The 7873-nt window shown below is 37.6% G+C and overlaps 1 non-coding gene across 1 annotated transcript; it reads right to left on the bottom strand.

The window, feature by feature from the left end:
* Positions 1-808: 808 nt before the first annotated feature.
* LOC132496526 (U6 spliceosomal RNA) lies at positions 809-915 on the bottom strand. Its single transcript, XR_009533427.1, has one exon. It is a non-coding gene; the product is annotated as a U6 spliceosomal RNA (small nuclear RNA).
* Between the last annotated feature and the right edge of the window lie 6958 nt (positions 916-7873).

The following is a 7873-nucleotide window of genomic DNA, read 5'->3' as shown; positions in this document are numbered from 1 at the left end:
ATGAAGCAATCAGTTTTGGAAAGGGAAGTTAGCAAGGATTTTAGCCTCAAGAATTCCTTCCACAGGAAATGTGGCATTGCAAACTTAAGGGCTGGGCTACTCAGAGGAAATCTGCGGCTGTGTTTCCATATGTCAGGGAAGCAAACCTTTGGAAGACCCATACCCAGGCTGGCTAAGAATAGAAATGGGCTGTGAAACTGAAAATATTTTCCTCTTGTCCTTATTTATTCAGTTTTAGGGGTCCTTCCCTTTATAAATTATACATTCTTTTTTTTAACATCTTTATTGGAGTATAATTGCTCTACAATGATGTGTTAGTTTCTGCTTTATAACAAAGTGAATAAGCTATACATATACATATATCTCCATATCTCCTCCCTCTTGTGTCTCCCTCCCACCCTCCCTATCCCACCCCTCTAGGTGGTCACAAAGCCGAGCTGATCTCCCTGTGCTATGTGGCTGCTTCCCACTAGCTATCTATTTTACATTTGGTAGTGTATATATGTCCATACCACTCTCTCACTTCGTCCCAGCTTTCCCTTCACACTCCCCATGTCCTCAGGTCCATTCTCTACGTCTGTGTCTTTATTCCTGTCCTGCCCCTAAGTTCTTCAGAACCTTTTTTTTTTTAGATTCCATATATATGTGTAAGCATACGGTATTTGTTTTTCTCTTTCTGACTTACTTCACTCTGTATGACAGACTCTAGGTCCATCCACCTCACTACAAATAACTCAAGTTTCGTTTCTTTTTATGGCTGAGTAGTATTCCATTGTATATATGTGCCACATCTTCTTTATCCATTCATAAAAATATGGAACACTTCACAAATTTGCGTGTCATCCTTGCACAGGGTCCATGCTAATCTTCTCTGTATCATTCCAATTTTAGTATATGTGCTGCTGAAGTGAGCACAAATTATACATTCTTGATTATAAGTTTTAATGGTGACCTATTTACAAGCATTAGAAATTGAAAACAGCTATTAAATTTGAAAATCTTTTTGTGTATGTTGGGGAAGAGTAGGATAAGCCTACTAGGAAAAGAATGTAGTATTTGATCTGTACCAAAAAATCCCAAACAAGCAAGCAAACCATAATTTCAAAGTATTAAATCTGTAAGTTTAACAAATAAGTGTTACATGCTTTCTTACTGGGGTCCCAGTAATACTCCCAGTATGCCTAGCATAACATAAACTCACTGTCTTAGCTTGGGCTGTCATGAAAAAAATACTATAGACTCAGTGGCTTAAACAACAGTGGTTTATTTTCTCACAGTTCTGAAGGCTGGAAGTCTGAGATCAGGGTGCCAGCATGATTGGGTTCTGTGAGAGCAGTCTTCCTGGCTTGTAGATGGCCACCTTCTTGCTGTGTCCTCATATTCCTTTCCTTGGTACATGAACTAGGAAGAGGTCTCTCTCTCTCTCTCTCTCTCTCTCTCTCTCTCTCCCTATCCTTATAAGACCACTAATCCTATTATGAGGGCCCCACCCTCATGACCTTATTTAACCCTAATTACAATCTTAACACCCCATCTTCAAATACCATCACATTGTTGTTAAAGCTTCAACATAATGAATTGTGGACGGTGAGCACAGACATTCCGGTCTATAACACTCTCAAAGGATTACTTTGATTGGTTGATCTTAAAAAACATGTGTTTCAAGTTTTACTAACTCCCAACAACTAATCTGAGAAATATATAAAGTTTTCTACCAAGAAAATTGGAGGATGATAAGAAAAACTGTTAGAATTTTAAGAGAGTACTTTAAGAGTATAGTAAGGTGATCAGATATAAAAGTCAATATACAAAAATCAATAACTTTCTTAATATTAGCAATACTCAATTAGAAAATGTAATGATAAAAGGGATCTCATTCATAATAGCAACAAAATCCAGTTAGAAATAAATAGGAAATGTGCAAGATTTTTATGAAAAGGGTGTTTAAAAATCTACATAAATAAAATGTTAGTCCATATTTCTCAGTGGGAAAACTCAACATTGTGAAGATGTTGACGAGCTGGTTCTCAAGCACGTATGAAAGAAAGAACAGCAATGCTTAGCAAGTTACATTTTTAAAAAAGAGAATCATGGGATTTGAACTACTACTAATAAGAAGAACATAATATAAGGCAATTTAAACAGTGCACTTTGGCATAGGAATAGACAAACACATTGGTAGAAAAAAATAGAATGGAAACCCAAGAATATAGTTTATAGTAAAGATGTCATCTCTAATTAGTAAAAGTGTTCAAAGCTTCTCAATTCATCACTTTATGACAATTGGCTCTCCTTTTGGGGAAAAAATTAAACTCATAGTTCATATCATAAGCAAAGATACCTTTTGGAGAGACTAATGAGAATAAATGTTAAGAACAAATTATAAAAGTATTTGAAGAGAATATAGAAAAAATTCATAACTCTGGTAATTGGGAAAGCTTTCCTAAGTAATACACAAAATTCATATGTCATATAAGAAATTATAATGTTGACCTCATAAAAACAAAAATCTTCTATGAGACAACAATAAAAAAGAAGTTAAATGATAAGCTACAGACTAGCAGAAATATTTGCAACAGGTATAAAAGATTTGCGATATATAAAAGGTGCCTACATATGAATATTTAAAACACAAAGAACCAAATAGAAGATGGACAAAGGATACAAAGGACCATTTACAAGAGAAATGCATATGGCATACATGTGAAGCTCAGCATGTATAAACTAGATAATATTTACCAAAATTTAAAGTAACCCTAATCTTTGACCTTGCAGTCTACTTCTAGGAATCTGTCCCACAGAAATACTCACTCATAGTAAAACACATTTACAAGAATATTCTCTTTTATAATAGCAAATAGTAGAAACAAACAGAATATCACCAACAAAGGAGACAGTAATAAAATTACAGAACATTCCATTGTTATAGAGAAAGAATAAGATCTGTACATATTAAAATAGAAAATTCTTTAAGACCCAGGTAAAAAGAAGTTGCCATAGCATAATAGAATCGTATGTAAATGTATATGACCCATAAATGTACAAATTGTGTTTATTTTTTTGTTCTATATGCTTTTGTATGGATTGATTCTTCTACTGTGAGAATATATTCATGTGTTTCTTGTTTAACTGAAAAAAAATGTTTTTTAAATCAAAGAGATGAGTATTCAAGGAAGATCAGGCCTAGTGGCTCAAACTCTTTTCACATGATAGACAGCTGCTTCAAGGAGGGTTTGAGAATCACATGTCTGTCATTAATGTGGTTTGGGCCTCTCTGTACTTACATTTTCTCTTGACCTCTGGCTTTGCTACCAATTTTCCTTTTCTGGAGGGTGTTGAAATGGGCATAAAAGGAAATTCTTTAAGGAAGTTTAGGTCCTTGTTATGCAAAATTGCATTGCTGGAAGGGGTTTTAGATATGATCTAATGCAACTCTCAAGTTTTACATGGAATCCTGATTTCTGAGGTGGCCAGGAAATGTTGATGGGATTTTCACATTTCTCATGCTTGAGTCACTTCCCCTTAACCAGAAACCTGGGAAAACTTTACCACTGAAAACTCAAATAGGGTGGTACTACTCTCCCAACTTTTAAGCCAACAATGTAAGAAAACAAAAAGGTAATTTCATTCAAAAGAATAAAAATTAATAAATATTTTTTCAGCAAACAAATGAGTACTGTGATGCCACCTGATGACCCACAAAAAGTGACTCCCAGTATTATTTCAGTTATCTGTATTTGTACCTTTTAATCCATAAATTCCTGCCATATTATCTTCCATCAACTCTGTCCATCACTAGCTTGGTTGTTTTATCTCCATTTGTCAAATCATTATAGTGGGGCAGTTGGCCAAGTTGGTATGTTTAAGCCATATCATATTCTCTTATTGGGTCCTGTGTGTCCTAAGGGCCCTTCAAGAAACTCACTTGTCTCCTTAGATATTGGTAAGGAAAAGTCAGAAATCTCTCCTTCCAATATGGTGATTTTTGTTCTTAGTGAGAGCACTACTTTGGCAATTATGTGCCCAATACCTTTGCTCAGAGCCTATCTGATTTGCATCCAGCTAAACTGCCTCTGTGCATTCAGATATGTGTCCCTATAAAGAGACCACCTCCTCACTTTTAGAACTGCAGTGTACCTTGACCTATGCTTGAATGGACTACAGCTCCGACTCTAAGATCAAATAGGTCATTAAACCCCCTGAGCTCTTGAATTGCTCTCATCTAGTCCTCAAATGAATAATTTGTGTAGTGCAGAAGTCACTGGGAAGCCATGATTCCTCTCTGGAGCTCCAAGCTGGCTTCCCATAGGGGCCTGTGTTCCATTCTAACTGAGTTTATCAATCTATAAATTCCTGACTAAAGCCCAGAACCTTGAGACACAAGGAGGTTAGGAGAATGACTGCTCCAGCATCTCCCATCACCCAGATATTTGCAGAGACTGGGCAAGGACCTTGGACTCCTGAATCTAAGGCCAGTATAATAAATTTATAACTTAAGAAACATGGTTTTCAATTTTTAAACTTTTTCTGTGAAAATGAAAATCACTGTGATGGAAATGTTCTTTCTTTTCTAAGTTCTTTAATGTTATATTATCTTTATAAGTTTACAATGGAAGGAAATGATCCTACTGGCTGCCAGTGAATGAGGGAGTGAGTAGAGCTGATGAAACAGAGCTAATATTCAGCATAAGCTTCTATAGTTTCGTTTGTTTGATGTGGTGGCCCTTGGGCCTACAGAAATACACCTTCTGTTTATGCTTCCAAGTGTTCCTTTTATCTTCAGATAAAAGTGTAAAGGGGAAGTTGCCAAAATTAGTCCACCTTTTGGGCCCAAGCCACAGTTAAACTTAGATGTAAAAGGGATCAAAGCATTTCCATTCTGATCCAAATAGCTGCAGCCCGGCAGTGTAGCTGGTGGCGATATAAAAATGGCTGAACACTTTCTGATTTGGAATATCTAAGTGATACATTCTAGAGTGCAAGTCAGAAAAAGAGGCAGTATGCATGTCTGCTTTTGAAATGACTGCCTGCCTTCTAGGATTTGACAAAGAAATACTTGTTTAGACTTTGGTATATAATCTAGCCCCCATGTACTCCTGAAGGCTTCCTTAGGGGGTTTCTATGGATGGACATTTTCTCTCACTTCCCCTAAGTTGATTTTGTGCATGGTCCTTCTATGCTTCTTTTAGGTGAAGCCAAACTGTTGAGGATTACTCTTTGCAAAATGGCAGCAACTCTCCCTCCCCCCCACCTTTTTTATAAGTGCTTGTATGTTCTGAGATTGATAAAGCATCAGACTGGTATCCCTGGAGGATAGAGAGAAGACTCTTGGTCTCTGCAGGAGTAGGATCACTAAATTATTTGTTATCCAAACCACTTTTGTGAATGAAAGGGGCACTATTAGTAACTAAACCTGTATAATTGGAGTAAGCTGAGACTGTCTTGACAAATTGGAATGTATGGTCACCTGGTATGTAGGGCAATGTGTGACGTCTGGTGTCTAGAACCTCAACTCTAATGCTTCTTTACCTGTGCAAAATCGGACATTTTCTAGTTACTCCCTTAGATTATTACAGATGATCATTTTATGCTGTTGATAACAAATTTAGCAAAAAGATAATTAATTTCCATATGACTCAGAACACAGCCCCCTTGTTAAGTAATATAGCTCCAGAACAGAATTTGTTGCAAAGAAAATGTTCTGTGCAAGTTCTTTAAAGAAGTCTTTCAAGTGCATTTTTTTTAGGATGCCACCACCCACTGTTTACAAAGAAAGTCTTTAAGGGAAGCAGCAGACCCCTCAGGCCATTTCTAGCAAAGAGATGTACATTTAGTACCAACAACACAAAAACACTCTTGTAACTACACCCAAACTGATTTTTGCACCCAACATATTTTTGTCTTCAAACTGCAGTCGGATTGCTGTGTTTCCCTTCTGTTTGTTTCACCACTTCCCTTCTAAATATTTTGCATCATCCTGGAGGTTTTCCCAAATGTGGTCTGCTCACTGGAGGGCCATATTCCTCTGACTTGTGGCATTAGGTTGTGTCGCCATGGCAAGGCTTGTTTATCATAAGGGAATACTTTATAGGATGGGCACCTCTCACAACAATTTCAACCTCTTTTCCTCCTCTTCTCCCACATGCTCAGATATTCTGAGACAGCAGCCCAGATATGGCTTTCTCTAATCATAAGTTGCATTCCTAGAGTGTGAACTTTTCTTTGCTCTGCTTTCAAGATAGGGAAATTTTTGGCTGTTTATTTCTTTCAAACTGGGCAGTACCCTCTTGACTGTTATGACTAATTCACTTGACAGGGCTGGAATCTCCTCATAGTTCTCTCCAGGTAAATCCCGTCGCTCAAACTTGTGGGGGAAAAAATGCCAGAGGGGGCAAAGGGTGACCTCGTGGTGGTCACAGCCTATCCACTGGACAGAGGCCTCTGTTGACCATGGGGATTTTTTCCAAGAGAAGGAACGCTTAGTCAGAACCTGACAGTTCTTATACTCTCACATTCCTGCAGAGGAACCAGCTTGGGGAGAGATAAGAGCCCTGGGTTGACACCCTGATTATGCCTACCTTTTTATTTGTTAAATGTGGAAATTGACTTCATCCAATTAATAAGAGCAGGAAACAGTTTTTGTTTTCTCTTTGTAGGAAAACATGAAGTAACAGTTTTATCTTAATTTGTCAGGCATTGCCCAAGAGACTACAGCCATGTGGGCTGGTGGCCAAAAAATCTAAGTCCCAAGTACTAACACCCAGATATAAAAAGAATGCTAATTGGTTTTCCAGCTGAAAAATAATAAGGTACTTGGTGCCAAAAATGCTGTATGGCATGGAAACCCCAAGTTTATACAATAGGACCTGATTGCAATCTGGGGGCTCCATTTGTACTCATATGTAGAGCTAAACAAAGGGAGGTGTTTCGCTCCTCTGCCTTTGTAGAAAGCCTCTGCTCCAGATCTCAGCCTGGTGTTGCACCAGGCTTCCCACAGTCTTCCTGCCAAAGTTCCAAGTTTTTTCCTGGCTGCCGTTCAGGAAAGTACAGCTCCGTCCGTAGGGTGGAAAGTTAAAAAGCCCTTGCTTGGATACGCCGAAATATATACAAACACTGCTTGACGTATGGAGCAGGCAGGCTTTGCACAGGCTGCTCCTGCCTGCATTCTAAGGGAAAAGAATGCAAGATTTTTAAAAGTCATTTTAGTACAGCAATGGAGCTATTAGCTGGAAGAAAAAAGTATTTTTTAAAGCAAATTCAGCATTCCCCTTAAGCCCAGCAATTAACTATCTTAGTTTCATTAGTAAAATATCAACTAATTTACAAGAGCCCATCCAGCTTGGGCCATTTTTAACTTAAGGACGCATTTAGTATAAATAGGAAGATACTGAATGTAGAGAAGGTCATTGGAAGTGACCTGGTGAGAGTCACTCTCAGGCTATTGGTACAGCTCAGGCTGGGGCTGGTACTCTGATGCATATTGGCTGATTGTTAGCCTTGCCTGTGGCTTCACACCTTGACTCCAGGTCTACATCACTGATGAGAAAGTGCTTGAATTGAAAGGATCTCTTAATACTTAGAACCCTGCTCTAATTATTTCCAGTTGATGGTAAACACCACTGTTGAATTCACAGCATTTAACCAATATTATCCAAAACGCTTTTTAATTATAGTTAATACTAAAATACACTATTTCCTGTCACCAATAATGGTTATAGGCTATGACCATTACACTAGTCATGTATGTAAAGATGCAACTAAGATTAAAATTTTGTTAAAAAAAGAATTACTTTGATAATAGAAGTAAAACATAGTCTCAAAATAACCAACTTTTGCCAAAGTATACAGAGAATTAAATAGGCTATAAGAGTCC

Source organism: Mesoplodon densirostris, chromosome 9 (genome assembly GCF_025265405.1).
Source record: "Mesoplodon densirostris isolate mMesDen1 chromosome 9, mMesDen1 primary haplotype, whole genome shotgun sequence".
Taxonomy (NCBI): Eukaryota; Metazoa; Chordata; class Mammalia; order Artiodactyla; family Ziphiidae; genus Mesoplodon; species Mesoplodon densirostris.
This window is presented reverse-complemented; position numbering and strand designations above follow the sequence as displayed.